This window comes from Pipistrellus kuhlii, unplaced genomic scaffold (assembly GCF_014108245.1).
Source record: "Pipistrellus kuhlii isolate mPipKuh1 unplaced genomic scaffold, mPipKuh1.p scaffold_m20_p_14, whole genome shotgun sequence".
NCBI lineage: Eukaryota > Metazoa > Chordata > Mammalia > Chiroptera > Vespertilionidae > Pipistrellus > Pipistrellus kuhlii.
In genome coordinates, this window is record NW_023425449.1 from 20207630 (window position 1) to 20235191 (window position 27562).

Consider the following 27562-nt stretch of genomic DNA (forward strand, 5'->3'; position numbering starts at 1 on the left):
TCAGCTGCCTCCTGCACACCCCCTACTGGAGATGTGCCGGCAACCAATGTACATACCCTTGATCAGAATCGAACCTGGGACCTTTCAGTCCACAGGCCAATGCTCTATCCACTGAGCCAAACTGGTTTCAGCTCTCCTTCTATTTCTGTGGCCTTTAAGCTCCTTAAGGCCCCCATTCTTCCTGGCTTATCCAAGCCAGTCTGCAGGTCCCATTGCATCCCATTTCAGTTCCTATGGGCCACACGTAATCTTCTAGAAGTGTCTAGTTTCCCATTCACACACCTTCCTGACTCCTCAGGGGCTACCAATTAAGGAAAACCCTTGACCCTGTGAGTTCAAGGAACGCCAGCTAAAGCTAGTAGTCACCCACTAGGACCATTCGTGTCAGTAAGGCCTCTGGAGAACTTAGGGGAGGGACAGAAGCTGCAGCTCACACTGACCAGCCTGTACCCCGGGCAGGGCCAGCTGTGTGCAGTCCACTGGCACGAATGGTCTCTGGCCTCCCATCAAAGGACTAGCACATCCCCCGTGCCAAGGAGGGCATGGAGGCCGAGAGGACAGGGCATGGCGGCGGGGCAGACATTCAAACCGAGGCTGCGGACAGCAGGGGCTCTGTCCGAGTCACGTCCCTGCCTCTGCCACTTTGGATTACTTCATACTTGGCACTGCTTGGAAGTGACTTTTAGAGAATTAAACCTAGAATTATATTGCTATACTTCCCTTCCAAGATTGAAAACTCCTGGCGGGGAGGGGGTCTAGTTTCCTTCATCTGGAAACCTCCTCTAATACCCAGCCTGGTGCCCAGCTGGAGCGAAATGAAGAACAAAAGGCCATTCCCTCCTCCAGGAAGCGTCAGGGAGGAATGGGAAAGAAAAGTCGGCTCAGAAAATACATCAACAGAATACCCCCAAGGGGGTCTTTTTTTGTGGTTTGTTTAGCCCCTAACATATATTCATCAGGACTTCCTGAAAATAATTTTGAGGAAACAAAGACCATGAAGAATTAGCTGCCAGATTTGGAATGGTGTGTTTCTGGGGAAGAGGGGGAGGAATGGCCACATAGAGCGACCAGATTTCCCAGAGACTAATTCATTTTCCTCCGAGAAAGAGCTAAAGCAGCCACCTTCCACCAGGGCTGCCCATTAGAATCGCCTGGGGAGGCTTTACAAATCGGATGGCCAAGCCACTCTCAGACCAGGGAAACCCAACTCTGGGGTTGAGCCCAGGTCTCTGGGGGAGAAAGGGGTGTTTTAGTTTCCCAAGGGCTTCAAAAGTGCAGCAAAAAACGGCTGGAGTGAAGGAACTGGGATTGGAATCCTGGCTACACTAATTTCTAACTCTGGCCTTGGGTGAGATACTCCCCATGCATCCTTGTTCTGCAGCCCCACACAGTCCCTTAACCAGCTAAAACGACCTCAGCTCAGTTCGCACCCACGAGGCTGTTAAAAGAGTAATCCTAAGAGTACTTACCTTCACCGGGTTATTTTCAGCACTGAAAACATCTAAGCTCTTAGAGCAGTGTCCAGCACAGGGAAGGCACTCACTGCATGCTAGTTATTTTTACCCTCAAAGGTATAAAGGGTTTACAATACACACCTCACAAGCCAAGGACTCAATACAAAGAACTTGATATGAAAAATGCTTAATAAATGGCACTCTTCTTTCCCATTCTTACATCCCACTCACAATTATCTCTGATGGAACTTGAGGGCCCTCAGGCTAGAGAATCCTGGCTCTCTGACACTTACCTAGGGTTGCCAGGTAAAACACAGGGGCACACTTCAGTATTTAAAAAGTGTTCACCGTGTATCTGAAATTCAAGTGTGCCTGCCCACCCTGTATTGGTTAAATCGGACAACCCAATGTTTACCTGTCACTTAAATTTAGGCTAAAACCGAGGCTGCAGAGATCCTAATATAGACATGCGTCCCAGTATCTGAGACCTTTACCACCCCTCTGCTCCCTGGCAGCTAAAAGACGTGTTTGCTACAATTTATAAGCAAGCAGCCAGCTCCCCGACATCAAGCAAGTCAGTTAGTTGTGCAGAGGAACAAAACTCAGGAGGAAACAATTCAAAAACAAAGAAGGGGGAGGAAAGCTTTCCTAACCTCACCCCTCTTTTGCAGTCACTCCCCTGAAACATAGATCTGCACAGAAACCCTGGCCTCCAGGTGGAACAGGCTTCAACCACCCCACGGGGCCCAGGCGTCACTATACATTATTCAGCCCCATCAATAATGCAGCACCGAACCCAAAGCCAGCCTTTGAAGGTTCTATGCCTTTGCAGGTCTCTAAGATGCCACGTGTTTTCTTTTTAGTTTTGTTTTAACCCTCCCTTTACAAAAAATAAAAATAAAGGAAGTTTTTGTTTTGTTTTGTTTTTTTCTTTTCAAGCAATAAGCAATGTTTCCCCTTAGAAGAAAGGCAGCAAACACAGACCACCCAGAACAACAACTTCCTTGAATCTCATTTCATAAGGTATGCATGCTGAGTACCCGAGCGAGGTCCCCGGGGGAATGTTTGGTTCCGAACGGTGTTGTCCACTATGATGGGGGCGTATGTGCAAAAAATGGAAGATGAAAACACTACAGGAGAAGTTAAGAAGCATGAAGAGCCAATGAGTCAGCTTGTTCCGTAAGAGCTGAATTAAATCAAGCACCAGATTGTTCATTGATTAGCGCAACCAGAGAAAACTCGGCCGCAAAGGCACGTTTTCCAGTTCACTTGGCTAATCCCTTCTGAACAAGAATCCGAAGAATGAATACTATTCAGCCAATGGAAAGCTGCACAAATTAATCTCGCCGAGCACCGTGCTGGCAGCTGAACACAATCTATAAAATAATTCCAGACGATCATAAGCCAATAAGAAGAACTAAAGCTGTTATCCACTCTTCCAAAATATATTTTTTTTAAATACAAGCTATAAAAGGTTCAAATGACACCCCCACCACTTTACAGTCAACTGCTTCAGGCTGGAAGGTCATGTGAAAATATTTTTTAAAAGGAGAAAGGTAAGAAAGTAGAGCTTTAAAAAACAACAACAACAACAACAACAACAACAAAAACTTTAAGAAACATAAAAGGCCAACTAGGCACATCATTCATCAATGCAGGCAAATCTCACATTAAAGCCCAAACTGTAATGAGTACACAGCACCAGCATGACCACCCCATTTGCTTAGGTGAGTGACCATATAGACGAATAATCTAAATGAGTCTAAAACAGGTTGATTAGACTTATTCTGCAAACAGATGAGATTAACTCATTTCACTGGACAAGCAGCAGATTCAGAGAGGGACCCACAAGGTCCAGAATCCAGTTACTGGCAAAGTTCCGACCTCGCAAGGTGGTGAACAATACACCGTGCGGGGACAGCCCAAAGAGAGGGGGCCAGGAGGACAAGAAACACCCTATTCAGGGCGCCTCGTCCCTCTCGCAGCCTATTTGAATGCTGCTCTTATGAGGCTGCCAGCTTTGAAGGTAATAAAAGAGGGGGGAAATATGTGTAACTCATGTCCAAAAGAAGGGAGTTCTCTGTTTGCCGTGCTCGCTAAGAGACAGAGGGAGACCTTGCCAGAGAGCCTTCATCTTCACGGGAAGCTTTGTATTTCTTTTTGGCCACTGGGCTGGCAGTTTATTAAGCACCCACGTGGGCTGGACCAGAGGTGTGTGAGGGGAAAAAACACAGCCCTGCAGGGGGAGCTGGCCACGTGATGGCAGGACCCCCTCGCTGTGTGCACAGAGCTCAGTGTCACGTGTGAAACCCGCCACCACAGGTCAGTGCTCCAGGTTTCTCTCGCCCAGCAGTTCCTCCCAAGGTCCACCTACCGCCGTCCGCCTGGTTGTGCTTTTCATTCAAGGTCAAGACCAATGCTGCCTACTTACTCACCTCAAGGTGAAACCCTCGGGGCTGAACACACTAGCCCTGGGAGGGAATGACAGACACTGAATGAAGGAAGGAGGGGGCTGGGAGTGTGAAGGGAGCTCCTAGTTCTTCAGTGACGGTCAGGGCTTGAAAAGGGCATTTTCTGTTATTATTTCAGATTATCCCACTTTAGGCATACATCGATGGTATACCTATAGAAAGTATTAGATATAGTATGTCTTATGTTATTACATTTTTGTCCTCACCACTTTGCCCTGAAGTAGAACAACCTGTAATCCTTGCACCTTTGAGGAAATCACTCTTTCGCTTACTGATAGTTTGCAAGTCTCGGCCTGCCTCCCACCTGGGGGAAGCAAACTTTTTGGTTAGGAACCAGAGAGGAGACATTCCAAGCTTTGTGGACAGTCAGGGTCTATTGCAATGACTCAACTCTGCCACTGTGCGGGGAGATCAGCCAGAGATAAGAAGTAAATGAATGAATGCGGCTGGGTTCTAATACAACTTTATTGATGGACACTGACATTTGAATTTCCTATCATTTTCACATGAATAAACAGTCTTCTCTATTTTTTTTTAACCATTACAAAATGTGAAAACCATCCTTAGCCCAGAGGCTCTACAGCATTCATAGATAACATTTCCATGAATTCTGAAGCGTGTAAAGAGGAGGGAAGATTATGCTACTCTACAAATTTGATGGGAGAATGTTCTGTGTTGCTTCATGTTATTTAAACAGTCATTCCCAGCTCATAAGCCAAGCATCTTCTCCCTCACACCACACAGAAAGAATGTGAAGAAACTCCTGCCATCAACACGGGCAGAGAAAGAATAAAGCATGCATTACAGCCACAATTAAGTAAAATGAACTCAGTTCACACGTTAGCATGTAGTTTTGAGATCGGTCCTTTTTGAAATCTCTGAAGCACCCTATAAATTCAGTTTGCTTCCTGGGCACAATTGCCTCTCAGTGATTCTGGAGAGAAAAGAAGAGTACATAAAACCAGCTGAAAAATCACAAAAGTAGGAGATGAATAGATTGGGCAGGGAAAACACATGAAGTAAAGGGAAGGTGACCCTGGCCAGAGATGAAAGACATATGACAGTATGAATACCTTTCCCAATTAGCAATGGAGGGCTGATTTCCCGATTTCAGAATATGGCGCAAATTTAGCAACTAATCCATGTCATTTTCCCCCGTTACTTTCCCCAGAGTGCTGATCGGTTGCTGCAGGTAAACCCCTGTCAGCTCTCCACACGATATGAGCAGCATCAGTAAGATCAATCATGCACTAAATGGATCCTGAAAAGCTACTGTGTCTTCTGACTTTCTTCTCCACATGGCTGGCTTGCTATATTCTGATCTCCAATCCCGACATAAAGTGTAATCACATTCTGAGGTCGCACTGGCCTTCGGAAAGGGGAATGGCCATGCTTGGAGGGGGTGGGGGAGAGCTAAGGGAAGCGAGGTGTGGGAGCATTTCTAAGTGTCAGAAACATCTCTGAGAGTCATAAAGAAACTAGACTTCCAGCTGGGAGGCTCCGCCCTCTCCGTGTCTTTCTACATCAAGGTCATATGTGATTCATGTCAACCAACCCTTACCATTGTCCAACCGATAACAAGGAAAGGGAGAACAAGTGCAAATGAGCAAAACTGAGGCCACTCGTGATTTAGAGGTGAAGGCACACACCACACTGGCCAGTAGGTATCATCTTGTTTATCCTTGGTCAATCAGTCTGAAATGTTTAGGAGAGACTATCCAAAAAAAAAAAAAAAATCCTCAGGGCATTTCCTCCTAATAGGGGCATCAATATTTCTGAATGATAAGACGTGGATACACAATCTTGCTTTTATTTCACTATATGGGGGGTTGGATGTGGCTTACTTGTATTTCTTTTGTTTTTCTCATTTGAATATTGCCTGAGCTGCGATAAACTTAGGAAAAGTGTCACATGAACCTGAATCATCGGGAGGATTTTACATGCTTTTAAGACAACAGGGCTAACGTAAACATTGTCCTCACAGGAGGGCATGTGAGGCCACAGAACAAGCTTCATCTCTTTGAGGGGAAAAAAATAAAAAAATAAAAATCGTTAAACCCTGTTTAGTATTCACCTCTCTCCAAAGGAAGTACTAGCCCAAATGATTGTCCCCGTGTTTTGGAACATTTCAAAGGATGCTCCACAGCAGCTCGGATGCCTGAGATTAGATGAGTAAAGAAAGGAAGAAGCAAATGTGATTCAACAGCTTCTATGGGGAGAGAGGAGGCCCATCTGTCTGCAAGTGAAGACAACACAAGGGCTTAAAAATAAACCTGCCTTCCTCGGGGACCTGGCTCCCGCCCCAGGGCACCTCCTTTGTGCCTCTGGAATCTGAGGAATTTGGGAGAGAACCCTGGGCCGCTGCCCTGTTAGGGCATCCCTCTGTGACTTTGGGACACAATGAGGCCAGCTGCCACTCACAACATTGATAAGCCACTGCATCCGTCATCCCGCCAGGCTCTCTCTCTGGGGTGGCAGGGAGGAACTTCTCGTTTGTTGAAGCCTGACACGTCCCTAATAGCATCTGCAAAGCTGCCTCTGAAACAAGTGTGTTGCAGGAGCAACAGACGGCTTCGAGTGGAAAATGGTCACCTCCGGTCTCCAGGATCACTGCAAAGATCCGTTGGAATGAAGGCCCTTTCTGAGCCTCTCACGGTCTGCTGTTGTGTCTGGCACAGGTTTCAGTTCCAGAAAGATGGAGATTTCCCTGAGGCCAGGGCCACTTGCCGAAATTCCTATACAGCACACAGCCATCCTTCTGGCCAACAGCCCCTCCACGGGCTGGACCCATCGTCTCTCTGCTCCGCTCCAGGGCACCTGGCTCTGACTTACATAATCACACAAGGACCTCTCCGTGGGCTCGGGGAAGAGGAAGAACCAGCTGGAGACAAAGTGCCGTTTTCCACATTTATCTTTCAATATCTTCATTTCAGACTAATTTGTTAACAGGTCTTTTCAAAAGATGGGCACTTCAAAAATCAACTCAAGATCGCTAGAGGAGGAAGAGTTCCTTGTTTTCCCACTGGCAGCTTTCAAAGTCCTCTGAGGAAAGGAGGAAAGGCTGGTTTCCTTTCAGCAAGTAATTAATGGTTTCGGTTACCATTTAATGTATTTACTCTCACAACAGCCCTATTGGTAGGCACTGTAATTGTGCCCACTTTACAGATAAGGGAACTGAAGTACAAATAGGTTATTTTGCCAAAGGCCAGGTAGCCTGGAAGTGGGGAAACCAGGATATGAATCAGTTCTGACTCCTGATCAAAGCTCTGCACCACTCCACTCCGCTAACCCTCCACAACTGCCCGGACAGCTCATTTCGTTACTGTGCCAGCTCCAGTCCTTTCTCCCTCCCAACCAGGAAAACATTGCCCTCCGCCAAGCTGCTGTGACCATGGGGGTGGTGGTCCTCGGGGACACCTGACAGGCTAGAGATATTGGAAAGGGATGCCATCAGGTTGGCGGAGGCCAGTGATGTAGCTGAACATCTTGCCAGGCACAGGACAAGCCACCCCCCTCAAAGAGCAGTCAGACTAAAATGTCAATAATGTCAGACTCAGAGAAGTGCTCGCAGACACAGATCTTCCCTCCACTCCTTCTGACTAACTGCAACCAAAACTATCTCGGAACCCATCTGCAGACAGTCCCATCTCTGCACTTTCACTCAGCTCATTCCACATCATCTGACTCCCACACAGGCTTCAAAGGGTATTTCAAGTGGAGTTCACACGAGAAGACCCGTCCACAGCAATCGTTTCCCCTCCTTTCAGATAAAGGAGTGGCACAGCTGATAATAAAGATCACTGCCGTTGCATTGCTACCATGTGCCCCATACTTGGGCCAAGCATTTGATATATATTTATATCCTTAGGACAACCTTGAAATAAAGATAAGTTATCTCCGTTTTCCCCAGGACAAAACTGAAGCCAACACCAGGTAAGGGAGTTCAAAGGCTTCAGCCCAAAGAAGTGGGAGAGCCAGGACTCAAGTCCCGATCCAACTGATTCCCACGCTCAGGCTCTTTGTGAATAGGTCCCCTTGCCAAGCACAGGTCCGGCATTTCCTGTCTTATGCAGCTCTCAGAAACCCCAAAGTACTTCGCAGAAGGTCCAATAGGCACCGGCTGGCAGATGGATCCCACAAGGACGGCTCTCTGGGATTCAGGGGCCACTCTGTGAATGAGGTTCCCACTGCACAAATGTCTCTGTTACCACCCCACACGTAAACACATCCTTCTCTCTGCTTTCCCCTACTGCACATACGTATTTTTTATTTAAAAACTTCAATGTTGACATTATTCCAGGTGTTCCCCTTTGCTCCCTCACTCCCTCCTCCCTTGGTCTGAACCAAACTATTGTCCGTGTTCCTGGGGCATGCATACCTATTTTAACAGCTTTAGGGTGGTACAACAGACACACACTAAGCTGCACATTTTTAATTGGTGCACTTTGATTATGTCTGTGCATGAAACCATCGCCAAAATCAAGTTAACAATATAGCCATCACCCTTAAAAGTTTCTTCACGGTCCTGTCTTTACCACCACCCCCAACCATTCTCAGACAACCACAGATCGGCGCTTTGCCATTATAAATTAATTTGCATCTCCCAGAATTTTATGTAAATGGCACCATCTAGCACATATGCTTCTCCACTTGCCATCACTCCCCACCTCCCTCGGGTTCTTTCATTTAATATATTTTGAGACTCACCCATGTGAGTGTGTATCCACAGTTCATTCCCTATTATTGGATATCATTCCATTGTATGGCTATGCCAGTGGTCGGCAAACTCATTAGTCAACAGAGTGGCAAACTGCAGCTCACCATACCAGTGGTTGGCAAACTGCGGCTCGAGACCAAGCTGTGGTTTGCCATTCTGTTGACTAATGAGTTTGCCAACCACTAACATAGCCTATCTAATTTCAATGGTGAGAGACAAGTCTAGTTTATGGCTATTAGAAATAAACTTGCTCTGAACATATGTGTACCAGTCACCACTCCCTTTTAAATTCACCTGCATCCACAGAAAAATTTGCCAGATCATGCAATTGGGTTTGGTTTTGAGCCTCTTCTCCAGCATGAAGAAATGTAGATCAGAAACGAAACTTTGTTCTCTTACTGAGCGCATGGTGCAGAAAAAGGAGCATGTTCTTCTAGGACAGATGGCCTGTCATTTATTTTTATTTTTTTTAATATATTTTATTGATTGATTTTTTTTTTTTGATTTTTTTTTTTTTTTTTTTTTACAGAGAGGAAGGGAGAGGGATAGAGAGTTAGAAAAATCGATGAGAGAGAAGCATTGATCAGCTGCCTCTTGCACACCCCCTACTGGGGATGTGCCCGCAACCAAGGTACATGCCCTTGACCGGAATCAAACCCGGGACCTTTCAGTCCGCAGACCAATGCTCTATCCACTGAGCCAAACTGGTTTCAGCTGGCCTGTCATTTAGACCCACTCCTTAGTAATATTTTAATCTTATTTCACTTTCCTTAGGTATAAAATCAAGATAATTAAATCTCCTTCCTAAAGACTACTGTAAAGATTAAATGATAATAATACTCCACACACAACTGTAACCCTATGCACAAAGTATAAGTGTTCTGTAAATGCAGGCTATGATGACTGTTAATGTAAATATCTATTGTGAAAAATGACTACGCCTCATTATGTCCTCCAACAGAAATTGCTATTATTTCTGCCAAATTTCTCCATGCTGATTTCACTTTAAGTGATCACTTTACCACTTCAAAATCAGACAGCAAACAAAAGACAATCAAACACAATGCTTCTCAAGCCTTATTGAAACAATTCTTGCCTTTGGGGGGGAATTTTTTTGATAAAAATCTCAGAAGCATTGACAAGTTCTGCCTGAAAACACATCAAATAATATAAGCTTTTCTCCCAGGTCTTAAGGGATAGAACTAGTGAGGACATGTTGCAACCTTCTAACTGGCAGCTCGCCGTGAGTCACCTGTTGATTCATTCATTCATCAGAGAGAAGGAAATGAATGGACTCGGTGAAATCAACGAGTTTCCAGGAAGAATGTGATAAATGTTCCTTGTTCTGGTTTATTTACCCACCCCCACCCACCTCCATCTATCAACCCCGAGCATCCACCCTCCCACCTACACGTGTGCAGGCAAGTCTGAAAACGGTGTGTTCGGAAGAGAGTTGGCCCCAGGGTGAAGCAGAAGCCTGTGTAATCTGAGCCTGGGTGACCATCTGCGAGCAAGGCCAAGAAGGGATATGACAGGCGCACCAGCTAGACATCTCTGGAATCCAAGCAGTAGGCCAGGGCAGACTGTCAAGGGTTCCACCAGAAAAGTGAGCCTGCAGGGGAACTGGTGTTTGTTTCCAACCTTGGCTGGGAATGAAGTGCCCGGTGGGCTTGGCAGGTGTCGCTGGAGAGCTCAAGAGGCCAACTCCTCAGCGTGGAAAAGAGCTCCTCAGAATGAGAGCCAACTATTCCACTGTTAGCCAACAGCCCTGAGGGTGACTCGGTTTCCCCAAAACGGGCCCGGGTTGCACAGCAGGAACATCCCCAAGGATGCTCTTCTTTGTAATGACTGTGTGCAAAGAGCAGGATAGCTTAACAACGCAGACAGGGTGGAGAGGCCAGTCTATTCTACCACCCCAGATCCCTGTCTTCTCTAAACAGCCTTTCCCAACCTCTGTGACTAGGTTCCAAGTTCCTGCTCCCATAACCCATTTAAGTACCCCCCCACCCCCACCATTTACCACAGTAATTAATGTATATACTTGTTTGCCTAACCTTTTGATTACTATCTGTTCCCCCATCTACAGGGTAACCTCCAACTCAGCTTTTTGCTCACCCCCTTATCCTCAGTACTCAGCCCAATGCCTGAGGAACATAATAGGTGCTTAGTAAATATATGCTAAATTAATGAATGGGATGGGTGGAATTCAGGAATGTCCCACTTCCATTCTTTTGTCCTGCCTCTGGGCCAAGACTAAATAGGCAATCTTCCCATTGCATACCTAGGATGGCCAAGCTCCCAGGAGTTCAATGAATTCCTGCTCGCTTTGAAAAAAAAAAAATCAAAACAATCTGCACCTGAGCAAACTGCTTTCTCTGCCCAGAATGTTTAGTTGCTTCAGGAGAATATTCCTCGATAATAATATATCTCTCAACACTTCTACACCACAACACTTCCCAACCCACACCTGTAGAGACACAAATACACACCAGAAACAGACAATGTAAGGAGGGAAAATGGAGTTTGGTCACTTTTGTGGCAAGAAAAACTTCCTAACAGGCATCTACCAATTTGATAGCATGAGATTAAGGTTTAGTTGCAGCCTTAGGAAATAAGAAGGAAAAACCTGTATCTGTGCTCTAGGACATCCAGATTAATGTTCTGAGCTTGGAAAGTAATTTACCTTATCTTGCTCAGCCGTCCTATTACCCACCAGTCCAGAAGTAGAAGTAACCAACATTACAATAAATAGTTGAAGTATTACCTAAAAGCACTTCACACTTTGGGGGAAATGGCCAGCTTCAGCCATAAACTTGCAAATATGTTTCCCTTCATTGCTTCTAAAAAGAGCTCCATAGTCAGGCACAGGTGGAGGGAAGTACATAGCAGGAGTTCTTATTTATCTCAGCATTTCCTCATATGGGGAGAGACCAATTATCTCAGTAACTGGTTGAAAAGAGACAGACATCTAAGCCCAGTGTGAGTTTATCTGGTGTGAGAACTCCCAGAACTAAAACTGCTTTCTAAAGAGGACCGCTGTATCTAGTTGATACAAAATACTTTTAACACGAGATGGGTCAAAATCCCGTAAAATTTTCCATTGAAAATCTGTTGATGCAGGTTAGATAAATAGGCGATACATAAATTCAGATATATTTACATGTATCAGTGTGAACAGATATAGGTATGTATGCTTGATAGATGGGCATGTACGTGTGACTGGCTGATATCAAGCTGCACTGATTCTAAACGCACTAACAAAGCACCTATGTACTTTAGCCTGGCCAAGGCAGGATTCCCAAACCCTGTTATTTCAGTCCCATGATTCGGAGTGGGAAGAAGTCTTTTAAGGGCAGAGGAGAGAATCCAGGAATTCTCAGTAGCACAGTCCAGCGGATGCAGCCAATCTTGTTCACTGGGTATACTGATGGTACTACTGTCAACGCGGTTGGCTGGGAACTCCTGTTTAACAGAAGACCCTTGCCCCTGTGGATCAGTCACAGCTGGTCATATGAAGAGCTGTGTCAGATATGGAAAAGTAGAAGTGAAGTCCAGTCCGTAACTGTAAGGAAGTCAATGGACAAGTGGAAAGTGCCCAGTGAGTCTCCACTTGTCCTTGCCTTACTTAGCTCTCACCCCTTGTCTTCACAATTAGTGACCCTGATGACCAACAGTAGCCCCAGCCCACTGCTAGACACTTGATTACTGACTCTAGACGTGGAAACATACCTCTCCTGTGCTTCCCCTTCTGGTACCTATTTGGTGGCTTCCAGGGAGACATCCTCTCATCCTCTGACTCCTCATCCCCCTCTTCCCTCTCTGTAAGACCTTCATTCCCCAGCCCCTCTCATATTTAAGGAAGACCCAATTTCTACAGTAAATCCCTTAATCCCATCACACTCACAATGATTCTACTTCTTTGACTAAAAGTTGGCTTATCAATGGAATAACACAGAGAGTAGACCTCAGTTCGTAGCCCCTGTGCATACATGCTACTGCTTCACTTAGGAAATCCCTTGCAATTTCAGACAACTGGACACAGGGACCGAAAACTATTCATTCAAGAACATACTTCTACAGTCCCATCCATCACAGCAAATATTACCAACCTGCAGATGGCACTACCGAGCACCATGGGCCCCAAGACAGCAACATTTCCTGTATTTTGCTAGGTGAACAAACTACTGAGTATGATGAATAAGTAACTTGCGTTTGTGAGTTATGATCTTACCCCCAAAAATAAAATAAATCCCAGATTCCATTTAGTGAACTACCAATAAATCCATTTATCAACATGCCTTAAACCAGAGGTCACAAACTAGGTTCCTGCAAGCTGATTTTGGCTAACAGGCATGTTGGCTTTGGCCCTCAAAAAGTCTGAATTGGTCCCGGTGTTTGAGAGATGGGAGATCCCCAAAAAAATTCACATTTCCAACTCCTCTGGGAAGACCTGAGGATCTTGCCCACCTCCTGCCCAGCCCCGCTGTCCAACACAGGAAAGTTCCACTGCCCTCCACCCACAAGACCTGCTTGGGTCCTGAGAGCACTGGGGATGGCAACCACCAAGCTGTGTTCTCAGGGGCCTCCAAGGCTAACTGGAAGGGGTGCACTTTGTGTGATATTTGAGTTGCCTCATCAGCTTGACCCTAGGATGTTTCTCAGCTGGTGGCTGTGGTACTGAATCGCCTCTGCTGATAAGGGCCCTTTAGATTTGGGGTTCTTGGAAAAGCCTGCATTAACCTGTCACATAGCCCTCAGGTTAAAGGAGAGGCAATTAAGTGCATACCTTGCTCTGGCCAGTGGTACTCAATGGTTAAGAGTGCCAGCCTGTGCATCAAAGGCTCTGGGGTTCAACTCCCGGACAAGGGGATGTACCTGTGATGCAGGTTTGATCCCTGGCTCCCAGTCTAGGCATGTGAGGGAGGCAATCGGTCAATGTCTGCCCCTCTCTCTCTTTCCTCTCTCTCTGTTTCTCTCTCATGTCACCTCTCCTCCTCCCCCTCCTTTCCACTCTCTCTGAAAAGCAATGGGGAAAATATCCTCAGGTGAGGAGTAACCGAAAAAGAAGGACATACCTTCAGCCATTTAAGGACTGCATCAACACGTCCAAGAACAAGCTGGAATACCAAGCAGCTGGGCTGCTCGGGGTGAAAATCACACCCCCAGAGCCTTCCTCGAGAAGAGCAGTGTGAGGAATGTACAGGTAGTTCTGCTTTCTATTACTAAAGACACTGCCTAGCATAATTTCTCTTTCTTGACATCATGAGGTGAGAGGAAAAGCAGAAATGCTGCACACAGGATGTTCTCAAGGGAAAGTGACATGCCTGAACCTGAAAGGAGGAAGCAGCAACATCACAGACACACACACTAAGTCAGGGTCTGTGAAGCTGATGAGGCAATTCAAATATCACACAAAGTGCACCCCTTCCAGTTAGCCTTGGAGGCCCCTGAGAACACAGCTTGGTGGTTGCCATCCCCAGTGCTCTCAGGACCCAAGGGGGGGTTGCCTCCCACAGGACCACGGAGGCTGGAGAGCAAGCCAAGGGGGGTGGGGGGGGGAGTGGGGAAGGACCACTTCCCTCCTCACTGCACTAGTTTCTCATCGGAAATCAGTCACTATAAGACCACTGTAGTGAGAATGAAGGAAATGCTGCATGCAAAGCACTTGGCAGGGGGCTGGTAACACCTATTCAATAGAAGCTCAAATTACTGTTATTGTTTTGCTATTATCAACAAAGGCAATTCATGCCCAAAGTAAAAGCACATTCAACTGAAACAGGGAAGGGGATTCCTCTGGCAGCCACTGCAGTGCAAGGGAGATGTTTGTAAATCAGTCTTTTAAGTTGGGAGTGGTATGTGATGCCGTTTGAAGTTTGTTTGTGTTTTGTTTGACTCAAGAGTAACCAGCAAATACATTTCCTAGGAAATGTGCTAATAAAATTGTTCATCTGTGTAGAACCATGGTGTGGCTCATTACACACCAAAAACCATTTCATAACCCACAAAGGTCAATACCCCAAGCTTTCTATCCAAATGTTCAAACATAAAATAAGATATATCCCTCATGGCTGCCTTAGCACACTCTGGGGTGAGGGGCAGAATTGGCTAGGTTTTTGGGATAGTCTGAAAAGCGCTTTGTTCAACGTGAACCTCAAGATTCCCCACAAGCTAAGTAAAACACATGTATAGTTAGTTGGTCAGCCAAATAACATTCTAGGATTTTTTTTTTAAATCCTCACCCAAGGGGTTTTTTTTTTTTTTGGTTTTTTTTTAGAGATTTAGAGCAGAAGGGAAAAGGAAGGGAGGGAATTGGAAGAAAAGGAGAGAGATAGATAGATAGAGAGAGAGAGAGAGAGAGAGAGAGAGATCAATATGGAAGAGACACGTTGATTGGTTGCCTCCCACAGGACCACGGAGGCTGGAGAGCAAGCCTATAACCAAGGTATGTGCCCTTGACCAGGAATTGAACCCGAGATCCTTTGGTCTGTGGGCCTACACTCTAACCACTAAACAAAACCAGTCGGAGTACATTCAAGATTTTAAAAGCACAGGCTGGTTTCAAGAAAAAAGTCCAAGAAACTGAGAGTTGTTCATCTACGCAGAAGATTTGCAGATCAAACTGTATTTCCATCACGTGTTCCTCACGATACATTAATAGCAGGGATGTTGTCCCCATTTTTTAGGATAAGAATCTGAATAACTAGGTAAAATGATAAAACACTCAAAATTTTTAAATTTCAAAACTCCAAACTATGACGATCTTGATAAAGAAATGCCACAGGAAGCTCAGGGAGGAAAAGGGCTTGTTGGAGCAGAGCTTGGTTATAAACACAAAGGAGACACCCGCTGCCCAGCAGCATTCATTCACTTTCAGAGGTTTAACTGAAGGGACATCTACACACACACACACACACACACACACACACACACACACACACTCATGGACCTTTTTCCTAGCCTCCTGGCCCTTCCGGTGTCTGCTTCTCCACAGTCCTTCTCCATGTGACACAGAGGCCGTGACATTTGGTGGCCGTGGCCTACATAGAAGGTTCATTCGTGGACTTGCTCAATATTTCCGCAGAGTCCTACTGCGTGCCCAGGCCCTGGGGAGCCCAGAGGTCTCAAGATGAATCAGCTATATCCCAGTGTGGAGAGGAACTTGGAGACACAGACTTCCCAGTACTGCACTAACCAGCTCTCCTAAAGGATTGGTCAAGGGCTCAGACACAGAAGAGGCACTGTTCAGGACGGCCTATCCCAGGGCCTAATCCCAAAACCCAAAACCCAACAAAGTGAGGATATTTGACCTACATCAAAGGAATGTTACCAGCTAGTATGAGGAGGGGACTTTCAGGGGACCCAAAACCATTCATGAGAGAGAGTAATAGGAGTGAGGATGGCCTGGGAAGGATGAATAGGGCCAATTTAGAAAGAACTATGCTTACTTTTTGTACAGGAAAAGGCGACGGTTCAGAAAGCTTTCAAACAAGAATTTCACTGAACTGAATAAGTGTTTCAGAAAGAGAAGTTATCTATGTGAAGTGAAGAAAGCGGGGAAACGGGATACTTGATTACTTGTCAAAAATAAGACACAACCCCTAGCTGGTGTTGCTCATTGGATAGAGCATTGGCCTGAGGACTGAAGGGTCCTGGGTTCAGATCTGGCCAAGGGCATATCCCCAGGTTGTGGGCTCTATCCCTAGTAGGAAAAGTGCAGGAAGCAGCCAATAAATGATTCTCTCTCATCATTGGTATCTCTCTCTCTCTCTCTCTCTTTCCTCTTCTCTCTCTCTCTCTCTCTCTCTCTCTCTCTCTCTCTCTCTCTCTCTCTCCCCCTTTCTCTTTGAATCAATAAAAATATATATTTTTTAAAAGACACGATTTATTTACTTAACATGTTTCTTCTGTCACGTGCCTACCCCCTCCACTCCCCAACTACCCCATAGCTATTATTAAGGCATTACAAATTCCTAACCTCAAAATAATTTGGAAGTGTAGCTTCCTGGAGCATCAGGGGTGCAATCTGGAAAAGCAGCAGAAGGACAGACCTCATCTCTACCTGAGGTCATGGCCTGTATAGTTTTGTGTGTGTTTTAAACTATTGTTATTTTTAAAAGTTGCCATCACCGACAAGCACAGATTAGGTGGAAATTCTTTAAAATGAACAACTGTTTAAAGATAGTAGAGATTTAGCAACTGGCGATTAAAGTGTAAACAATAAAAAACATAGATTCCCTTTTAAAACAAAGAAGTGAATGTCTGCTTCGTCGCTACAGTGCTTAGGAACTGCACGTGGCTGGGAAAGATGGCAAGGCTGCATGTGCTGCTGCCGTTCACCTGGGGCGGTTGCATGAAAGGTCTACACGTCAGCAAGTGAGAGCAGCCGCTGTTATGTGTGTACCTCCCACAAAAGTGGACGCGGCATTTTCTAAAGCTATGCTGAAGTCTTGTAACACCATCCCAGTTTGGACAGTGCTGAAAAATGGCAATTAATGTGACCACCCCGTTCACTACGTTTGCTGATGTTCCAACCATGTAGCACAGGCAGAAGGTGTACTCTTTTGGGTTTTGAAATAGATTGCTTTTCTTCTCTGTAGGAATACTAATGGCGACGGACTGAAAACCCTCTTACAAATAACACTCAGCTTGCAAGCAGATTCACTGTGAGATCACAAGCCAGATTCAGGAGATGCGTTTGCTGTAGGTTTTTCCAGGAGCCAATGAATGACATTCCAGGAACTCTAACGTGGACACAGGACACATCAAGTGAGGAACTGGATGGTGGAAACAGACCAGGAACCCCATGATTTCACAAAGTTGTGTTAAAACTGTGTCACTTCTCTAGGTCTTCTCTAGCTTCAAATCAGATAAAAATTTAAGGGGCTTTAACATATGAATTTAAGAATCGGGTGCGTATCATAAAACTGCCTGCTGGGTTAAGGCATTCGGGAAGAAACAAACAAACAAAAAGCAATTCTATATTTGAACTTACACCTTGGGAATTTGCTAAAGAAAGAGTGGTTTTAATCACACATTTTTACAAACCACACACAAACATGGGAAAGTTTTTTAACAATTTGAGCATATTTGCATATAGGGAAAATTAGACAGATAAAATTTAAAACTCCTCCTGTCCCAGTTCTTCCAACTGGACAGTGGGGCTGGAGGGAGAACTGGAGGCCTTGTTCGGTCCCTTAAAAGTGCCCGTCTTTGCAAATGGGACTGAAATAGCTTTGCCTCAATTGTCAGGAGGAAATGAGAAGACACCGGACTCAGAGATCATATCTCCTTCTACATTGCAGTTCTAATGACATGACTGTCCTGAACTCTCTTTAAAGTCTTCCTCCCATTATCCACCACAACTCTTTGAAAATCAGATAATTTGATGAAGTTACGCTTCAGGAAGAAAAGGCTTTTAAAAACTAAAGACTTGATGCTTTGCCACCCAGCATGTGCTTGATGAATGGCAGCTTAATCTATTAATATATATATAAAAGCCAAAGTGACCATTCCAACTGGTCGCTATGACAATGCACTGACCACCAGGGGGCAGACGCTCAGTGCAGGAGCTGCCCTCTGGTGGCCAATGAGCTCCCACAGCCAAACTCCCTGGCCAGCCTACTTGCCGCAGACCCTCCCTCCACTCCTACCCCCCTCACCAGTTCGGATTGGCCCCGATTGCCAGCCAGGCCAAGGGACCCCACCCGTGCATGTTTGGTGCACCAGGCCTCTAGTTAATGATAAAGACAAACAAGGAAGAGAGAGCTGCCCCTCTAAGTCTCCAGCCACAAAAATCCTATCTCTACACATGTGCCCTGAGAAGTCCCCTCCCCTTTGCCAACTCTGGAAATGACATTGCGAGATTTTCACGCCTACTGGAGACATTCCTGCTCAAGTACTTCACCCCAACCAGGAGAGCAGCTGGCACATAGCAAATGTTCACTAAACAGCAGCTCCTCTTCATATAAACATCCTTGGCCTCCTGGGAGAAGCAGGTCAGATGAAGTCACAAGAGAGAATGAGGAAGGTCACCAGCAAGAAGCAAATGAGTTCTACAGAGCTTTGCTCCAGAGACAGGCTAGCTCTGCCCCTGGTCCAGTGAACTGGCCAGCACACAAGGGACCCTAGCTTTAACCTGGGCCATGCACACCACCGCTGAGGAAACCGAACTGAGACGGAGGTTTCGTTCCAGACCAAAGCAGCGGTCGGAACAATACTAATTGGAAATTATGGGAATTATTCTCCTCCAATTACTAAAATTGTAAAGTAACTCTCCAGCCATCTTATCTCAGCAGGGATAAGGCCCATTAAATGCTGGTTGGTTTTCAGAAATTGCACATTAAACCAGAGTCCTTATCTTGACACAGGCCTACTTCTGCTAATCTCTCTTTTAGCTTGGTAACATTTGTTTTGATCCACGACTCGTAAGCCCCATGCTGTACGGAAGCCTTAGAGGGTTGGATCAACCAGGGGACACCTATGAAAGGGAAGCAAATCATTTTATTTCCTCAGGAGGAAGATGAGCTTAACTCACCAGCTACCGAGGCCTATTTTCAGAGCAGCCAGTATAACAATAACAAAACTGTAACTACAACTTTCTGACTACCTGGCATGGGCCCCCTGTGGATTTAAATCTTTAGGAACACACTCCCAGTTAATATGCATACCACTTTCAATAGAGATGTTCTCATTCTCTTTTTGTAGTAGAGCAAATTGGTGCAGCAAGGTTGTGTGGTCACAGAGCTTATATCCAACAGAGCTGGGCCTGGAACTCAATTCTTTTTTTTATTTTTTACTGATTTCAGAGAGGAAGGCAGAGGGAGAGAGATAGAAACATCAATGATGAGAATTATTGATTAGCCGCCTCCTGCACGCCCCCCACTGGGGATGGAGCCCACATGTGCCCTTGACTGGAATCGAACCTGGGACGCTTCAGTCTATAGGCTGACACTGTATCCATTAAGCCAAGCCAGCTAAGGGCTGGAACTCCATTCTTAACAGTTTTTCCCACAATGTGATCAGCCTCTTTGTAGCATCTTAAAAGAAAGCTAAACAATGTAGATACATTTCTAAAATGTTACTTGTCTTAAAGACAGATCACATTTGGTTCTCAGTCACATGTTAAATAGTTTGGCTAATGCAGTAGCATTAAAGATAAACAGAAACCAAAACTGATACATCTGTAATAGAAATAAATCTTATCTCCCTTTTTTTTGGGTAGCAGAATGTGTAACAACAACAACAAAAAAGACACAAACACCTTATTCCAAGTGTACATGCCTGATAAATATCAAACACTAAATGCAATTTTAAATAAATTTAATTTACTTATAAATATGTTCTATATTCCATGGACAAGCGAGATTAATCTCTACTTTCCTAGAAACTCTGTTTTCGTTATTACTATTACCGTTGTTTTGCTGCTGTTCTTTGATCAGCTTAAGCTTCAGGTTCCAGAAGCATTGCAGCATCCACACTGGCCTCTTGGGACACTGTTGCCATGTGAACGAGGCCAAGCTATCCTGCTGGGAAGGCCTTCCCCTCGGATAACCCCTGGCCCCATCACAGTGTCTGGCTCCCAGCACATCAAATGGCAGTTCTTGCTTAGATAAACATAGCTCTTGGACTAGCTGGGAGAAACAAGCAGTGTGAAGTAACAGGATTGGATGGGAAAGGACACACCAGTAAGATGGAAGTAAGCCACTTAAATTTGCCTATTTGCCCACGACTTGTCTTGGTCAGTATTATGTAGCAGAGGTTAACCTCCCACATGTAATAGTTTATACAAACAGAGGCAACAACCTGTCATTTTTAGCTTAAGGTTTTTTCAAATAGCAGCAAAAGACAGGCTCATAGCTGGCTGGCAGCGTCAGTCACTGAGAGCTGTCCACGGGGGTGAGGTTGGGCCTGGTCCCCTGACGGCTCCTGTTTTGCTAGTTTCATTCCATTTTCTCCTCTCTGGACTCGTTATTCAGAACTCTGCTGGCGGTCCATCTTGTAAACCAAGCACCGTTTCCCACTTGCAAATCATAAAATTATCTGGTTTAGCTGCAAAGGAAACAAGCAGTACACTTTGGCAAAGTCCAAGTGGGAGAGCGTATGTTTGGAGGAATAAGGATGTAGAGTTAGTGGAGACAGGCAGGAAGAGATGTATTGCAGAAATCAAATAAAACCAAAGGATATCTGGATGGCCAGCTTTACCTCCAGGAAATGTCATGTGTTGAAAGATACCCTATAGCAATGTCACAAGCATTGCAAGGATTTTTTTTTTTCCCCTCACCATGCTCAGTATTACAAAACGATTCATAATAAAATCTGGGCTGGGACCGGTTTGGCTCAGTGGATAGAGCGTCGGCCTGCAGACTGAAAGGTCCCGGGTTCAATTCCGGGCAAGGGCATGTACCTTGGTTGCGGGCACATCCCCAGGGAGGGTGTGCAAGAGGCAGTTGATCGATGATTCTCTCTCATCAATGTTACTAACTCTCTATCTCTCTCTTCCTCTCTGTGAAAAATCAATAAAATATATATTAAATAAATAAATAAATAAATAAAATCTGGGATGAAAGCCAACCTCTAGTAATAGTGTAACAATGCAATGATCTTTCTATACAGGTCAGCTATGGCCCGGGCCCACTACAAAGGTTTGTACAATATCAGCGCATTTAATTCTGACAAGACCCTCATGAACTGGATGATACCCTTCCAGACCCATTTACCCATAAGAGCATGGCTTTAAGCCAAAAATGTGCCAACAGGGGGATGCATGCGATTCTGTCCACATTTAAAGTGATCATAAAAACTTTGGATTGTTTTGAAATAACAGATTTGTTTTTATACAGAAACATGTACACTTCTACTCCAAAATCATATTTCTTTAATTTTAATTTTATTTTATTTACGTTTATCTGATAGTCTCAAGATTCTTAAAACACATCACAAATTTCTATCTGTATGTCCGTGTGTATTGTGAATGTATGCATGCCTGCACACGCAGTTCCCTACCTAGAGTAAGCATTAAGGCTATTTTAAAAAATATCCCCTAAAACACTGGAAGTTCTCTGCGGCTCTTAGGATTTCTGTTTATGTCATCAAGCCCCTCAAATCAATTAATGCTTGGCATAAGGATATTTAGGAGTTAATGAAAACATTATTTTTCTTTAGAAATCTCAGAAGGCTAAATTAGCAGGGGTTTACCCAAGAATTTGAAAAATCAAAGCTGAAAATAACTGATTAAAGAAAAATTGAAAGTGATCTCTGAAGAAAGCCATACCACCTGGGGAAATCTTCTATTTTTGGACTCCGGTGTCAATACTAATATAAGTTATCTCTTCAACTTTAGGAGTCCAAACTAATTCGTTACTACTGTTAAGTGCACATTCACAGGAATTATATCTTTATCAGGTAGAAATAATATATTGGAATCACAAGAACAGCATCTATCAGTCCATTTAAATTGAGAAGAAAGAGTCAAGGGCAGGAACTTTCTGGTAATCTCCCTTGAGGTAAATTAAACTGAAATTACTTACTGTAAAAGCAGCCTACGTGTAACTGTTCTCTCCAACCCAGCTAGAAATGGGATCTCAAAAGGTCCTGGCACTAAAAAGGGAAAAAAGACTCCAAATAAAATATCCAATCTAAATATAAAACCATATAAAATATTAAGAATGTGATATGGAAACCTCCATTTGTGACCCAGCTCTTTTCAGACTAAATGCTTATTTAACTTGTTTTGAGGTAGCTTTTGTGAGCCAAACAGCATCTCCTTTTAGTCATCTTAGTGGGTACAGTAAACATAGCTAAGCTGGGAAAGTCAGAATTTAAATAAATAAAAATAGTGTCAGCAAAAAGCTGCTTCAGTCTGCAACTGATTTCGTCATTCAATTTCTGTACATTGATAGGTAACGCATTTTTTGCAGTGTCTGTCAGCATTCCCATCCTTGGGACTGAATAAATAATTGCAGAATAAATAATCGTGCCAACGCTTGGTCTCAAAGGCCATTTTTATAGATTGCCATCTAATGATAGGACCTTCCGTGGAACAATGTATTAATAGGGGTAAAATTACATAGTTCTTTCTTTGTGTTGACACAGTGATGTCTCAATGTCCTTTGCTAATCTCAGGAAAATAAGGCAGGAGTAAAATGAAACAGTGAGTTTTTACTGTTAACATCTCTATGACAGAGACAGCTTGGTTCGCTTGTGCTTTCCAAATAAGAAAGTAATGTACTGACCATTACCAGCACAAATGGTGGAGGGTAGGCTAAGAAAAGGATTGTTTCCACTAACAAATGATAAATAAGGCTAAGATTAACTCCATTGGAAAATGATACTGCTTTCATCTGCTGCAGGAACCCTCCGATCCCTGTCCTATTCCATCCTTCCATCCATCCACCCATCCCACAAATATCCCACAAGAAAGTACCACTTGGCACTTAAATACTTAACAGGACAGACATGTTCATTTTCTGTACAATTCCAGCAGGTCTCCTTGGGTAGAGAATATGAGTAATTTTACCAAACTTTTAATAAACAATAGTTTCCATTCCATTGAGCAATCATCACATAGTAAGTACCTAAATCCTTAAAACAATCCTGCCCCATTTTATAGGTGAGAAGCTCTGACAGGTTAAGCAATTTGCCCAAGGTCCTACCTACACAGGTAAATAGGTAAAAAGAAACTAGAATTAAACTGCAGGTCCTCTTCCCAGAATGCAACTCTGCCTCTTCCCCAGCTACACTCACCACATGCCCACCCTAGCAAAAAGAGGAAGGAATTTATCAGAGCTCCCTTTGGTGGGCATCAGCCTCTCCACCTTGGTTTCCTCGTGTGTAAAATGGAGAAAAGTGGTGCATCCACCTCAGGTGTGTGATAAGAATCAGAAGTTAATATCAGTGAAGGTCTTAGACCAGCCCCTGACATACGGTAGGTGCTCAGAAAACATTAATCAGCATCAGTGCTTTAAGGAAAAAAGGGGACAAAATACTCTCAACAATAAAGATAAGTTTTTTTAAAGTGAAAAACAAAGCCACCAGGGAAGTCTCCATGACACAGAACAGCCTTGGAACAGAGAAGAGAGTCGAGCATGCAACAGTTCTATGTTCTTCTCATGACTAGAAATGTTAGACTCATTCTTCCCATTCCATCACACATAAAATCTACTCTACATAATGAGCAATTAATTACACACTGCCTTACATTGTTACCTAATTGTCTGTCTAAGAGAGATTCCAGCTTACCAGGGAGAGAGACCCCTTATGTTTCTCCCCCTGTGACCAGACCTTCAGCACTTGTTGACTTAATAGCAATTAATATTTGCAATAAAAGTCTTACTTAAAGAAAATATAATAGGATAAGATCAAAAGCAATGTGGAAATTGGTCTATTCTGGAGATGAATATAGCTATTCACATTTTTTGTTCGTTCAGCCTAATCATACTAACATCTGTTCCCAAGTATGTTGGGATTTAAGCAACACATTTGACAAGATCAGTCCAGTCAGCCTCATCTACACTAATAAAAGAGTAACATGCTAACTGACCGTACCTTTGTAGCACCTATAAGCCAATCAAGAGTGAGTATACAAATTAACCCAACAAAGATGGCGGGTTAATTTGCATATGCAGGCGCCAAGCAGCTGAGGGCGGGCAGAATGCCATGGCAACGACGCAGGTGTTCCACACCATTCCAGCCGTTCCAGGCCTCTTGGCAGCGTGGGAAGGTGGAAAGGCAGCTCCGGCCAGCGTGAAGGTGGTGCTGGCAGCCAGGGGGAAAAAGGCCCAAAAGGCCCATTCTTGCATGAATCTTCCTGCATTGGTCCCCTAGTAGCATGATAAAGAAATGAGAGGAAAATCCTGATGGTTGGAATTCTTACCCAAAGAGACCTACTCATGGGTCTATGTCAACTCAAGGCAAGTAGGTCTACAGAGACGAACCGAATGGCTCTGTCAACAGGTGGTAGGCTTACCCTACCTGAAGGAAGCCTGAAGCTGAGACACTTCAAGGGCAGAACCCAAAACTATTTCACTAGCTGGAATTTGGGGCCAAATCCTAAAATGAAATTCAATACCGAAATATGTAAAAGCTGTGGTTAAGTCCTCACAGGATAGAGGAGGATGTGTTTTATTAGCCCATGTAGAATTCTTTCAGAGATTGGAGTTGGTGATAACTACACTCTGAATGAGTGAGATAAGGTTACCCCCAAGCTAACGAAGGCAGTTTCACATTACCCAAGGAGAAATGAAACAACCCTCCCATCAATTAAGCATGCTGTGGTAGGCGTTCATCAGAGAGAGAGAGAAGCACTTCAGGAGGATCGAGTAAAAATAACTCGTAAAGAGAGAGGGAACCATTCACATCCAAAGCCTGTCACATGTTCTTCTGGCTTCTGCAGATGAATAAGCTCCCAGAAGATAAATCTTACTCCTTCCGTTCCTTCACCAGCCACGTGCTTGTGTACGGTTAGCGCACTGAACTCACCAGGTAACCATTACCACCAGTACCCTCACTGGAAGGCTAACAGAGTGATCCCATAGAAGCCTGAGGGCAGATTCACATGGACTCCGGTAAAAATGTGTCTCCTGGCTTTCCCCAAACTGTAGTATTTCCTCTCCTCCCCCCTGTACCTCTTTCCTGTAAGAAATAAACCCTGGATATCCCAGAATAAATGTAACATCCCCACAGGCCTGGTTTCACTAGAAGATTGACAAGTTTCACCAGGAACACTAAAAGGAAAGTTTGATATCCACGGGGATACTTGTTTGCTGTGATGTCTCCACCTTTTTTAATCCCAGTGTCTGCCATTAGAGGTGGGAGGAGGCTCGGTGAGCTTGCACTGGTATAAGAGGAGGACTCGGGAGAGCAGTGGAGACCAGTGGAAGTGCCCTGTCTACTGACTCAGGAAGAAATAGTCCTTGCAAAGTTTCATACACTGTGCTTAGTGGGCAAAATCCTATCAAACAGAACTAAGATTAAAGTCTGATAAGGAGATGCCCAGGATACTAGACAAAGTGAAAAGCCAGAAAGTGAAAATCTGAAGCTAATAATAAAAATTAAAAAAATCAAGTTCATACCCCTTAGCATTAACCAATGCAAAAGGTAGCTGTGTCTGTATGTTTGTACATGTAAAAGATACAGAGAGTCTAGCCCAGCAGCTCCACCATTATTCCGTTCTACAATTAAGTGGGAAAGATGTAGAACCTATAGGAATTGTTGAAACTACACTGAGGACTTTTGGAAAAATAAGCAAATGTGTAGAATGTTGATGATAACATATTTATTGAGCAAGTAGGGGTAGCCAAATAGTGTGGTAACCATTTCCCATGGGTTTCCGCGGCTAACCTTTCCTGCAGTCCTTTGGCGCTGGCACCTGAAGATCATGCCTTCAAGCAGGTTTGACTTCACTGGGAGGAAGGAGGGGGCTCCACTGCCCTTAACCTTCCCCTTCGGCTAACAATTCAGCTCTTCGGCTCCCTCTGGGGCTCCACCTTTAGGTCTCCCTCCCTTGGCCCAGGACTAGACGAGGCATAAAGGAGAGGGGAAATTCCGTACATAAATGCCGAGATGCAAGGAGGCAGGGAAGGAGGCTACCAACAGGAAAAGTGCATTTTTTTCTGAGATAATCACGGAAGTTCAGAAGTTGCTCTAGACACAGTAAATCTTTTAGTGTCTTCCAAAGTCATTTTCTGTTGCAGACATTCACCCCTTTGGCTGTGGCAGAGAGAAAGGGACCAGCGACCCGTGAAGTGTCAGGAATGCATCCGAGGGAGCCCGGGCTCAGTTGCAGGGCAGCTATTGTGCTCCAGTAAAGTTCAAAGGAAAAGACCGTCCTCAGCGGCACCTGGGGGGTTGGGGGGGGGGGGGGAAGCCTGGAATCCAGCGCGGGTGGAGGGTCTGGGGAATCGGGCACCAGCAGAGACCCACACTCGACCTTCCCGGGCCTCCTCCTCCTCCACCACCACCACCACCACCACCACCACCCAGGGCCTGCAAGCAAGGGGCCCACAACTCCAGCAGGGAGGGGAGACTAAAAGTTAAAGGGATAGGGGCGGTGTGTGTGTGGGGGGGGGGGGGGGGGAGGCAGAATGGAGGGAGGGAGAAAAGGCCTGCTTTATGGGGGTCAAGGCTTCGCACGGAGAGAGCCCCAGTGCGTTTTGGGTCCGGGCCAAGGGTGAGGGACAGAGGTATTTCCATTTCTCCCGGCTGGCTAATGGAGAGCTAGGGGGAGGAGGTGGCTGAGGCTGGGAAAGAAAGAAAAAGAAAACAAACTGTGTTCTCCATTAAATATTCATGACAGCAGCTTAGCGAAGGCTAATGGAAAGCATATAAATCCCTTTACAACTTTGTTAAATACAAAAAAAAAAAGATGAATGAGGGTCACAGCATGCTCTGGGGCAAATTGGGAGGAATATGAAAATCTGGACCACGGGAGGCTGGGCCTGCAGGGGAGAGAGAGCTGGCTCCATCCATTCCAGGGGGTGTGGACGCGAAGTCCCATTCATCTCCCACCACTACAATCAAGCACCACTCAGTGACACCACACTCCTCAAGGTCATTTCCCCCCCTCCTAAAAGTGTTTCCTTTTCCCCCTCAAATCTAATGGCATGGTTAACGTTTGACAGATGTTTTTGTTTTTAGTCATGCCTAAACGCAAGCCCACATTCTTGAAACAGATCATCTATCTTGACTAAGAAAACAGATATCCAGTCATCTTTTGTTCAGAGCTATCTTCCCAGGGGCATCAGGGAGATACCTTTCAGAAAGGCCCAGACCATCAGGCTCTGCCAGACCGAACCAGGGGCTCGAGGCCCAGGCAGCACTTGCATCCCACAAACGACTGAGCCAGGGGACTCCAACACCAAGTCTGGTCTAGACCCAGTCCTCCCTCTACTTTTAGGGACCTTAGCTGTGATGGGTCTCCAGGC

The 27562-nt window shown here is 44.9% G+C and overlaps 1 protein-coding gene and 1 long non-coding RNA gene across 4 annotated transcripts in view; both read right to left on the reverse strand.

The window, feature by feature from the left end:
* The window catches only part of EXT1 (exostosin glycosyltransferase 1), a 263571-nt gene that overhangs the window by 200682 nt on the left and 35327 nt on the right, over nucleotides 1-27562 (reverse strand). The gene's annotated exons all lie outside the window — the stretch shown is intronic.
* Nucleotides 2374-13591, reverse strand: LOC118718229. Its single transcript, XR_004987725.2, has 2 exons — nucleotides 11917-13591; nucleotides 2374-4859 (listed from the first exon to the last, which is right to left on the reverse strand). It is a non-coding gene; the product is annotated as an uncharacterized LOC118718229 (long non-coding RNA).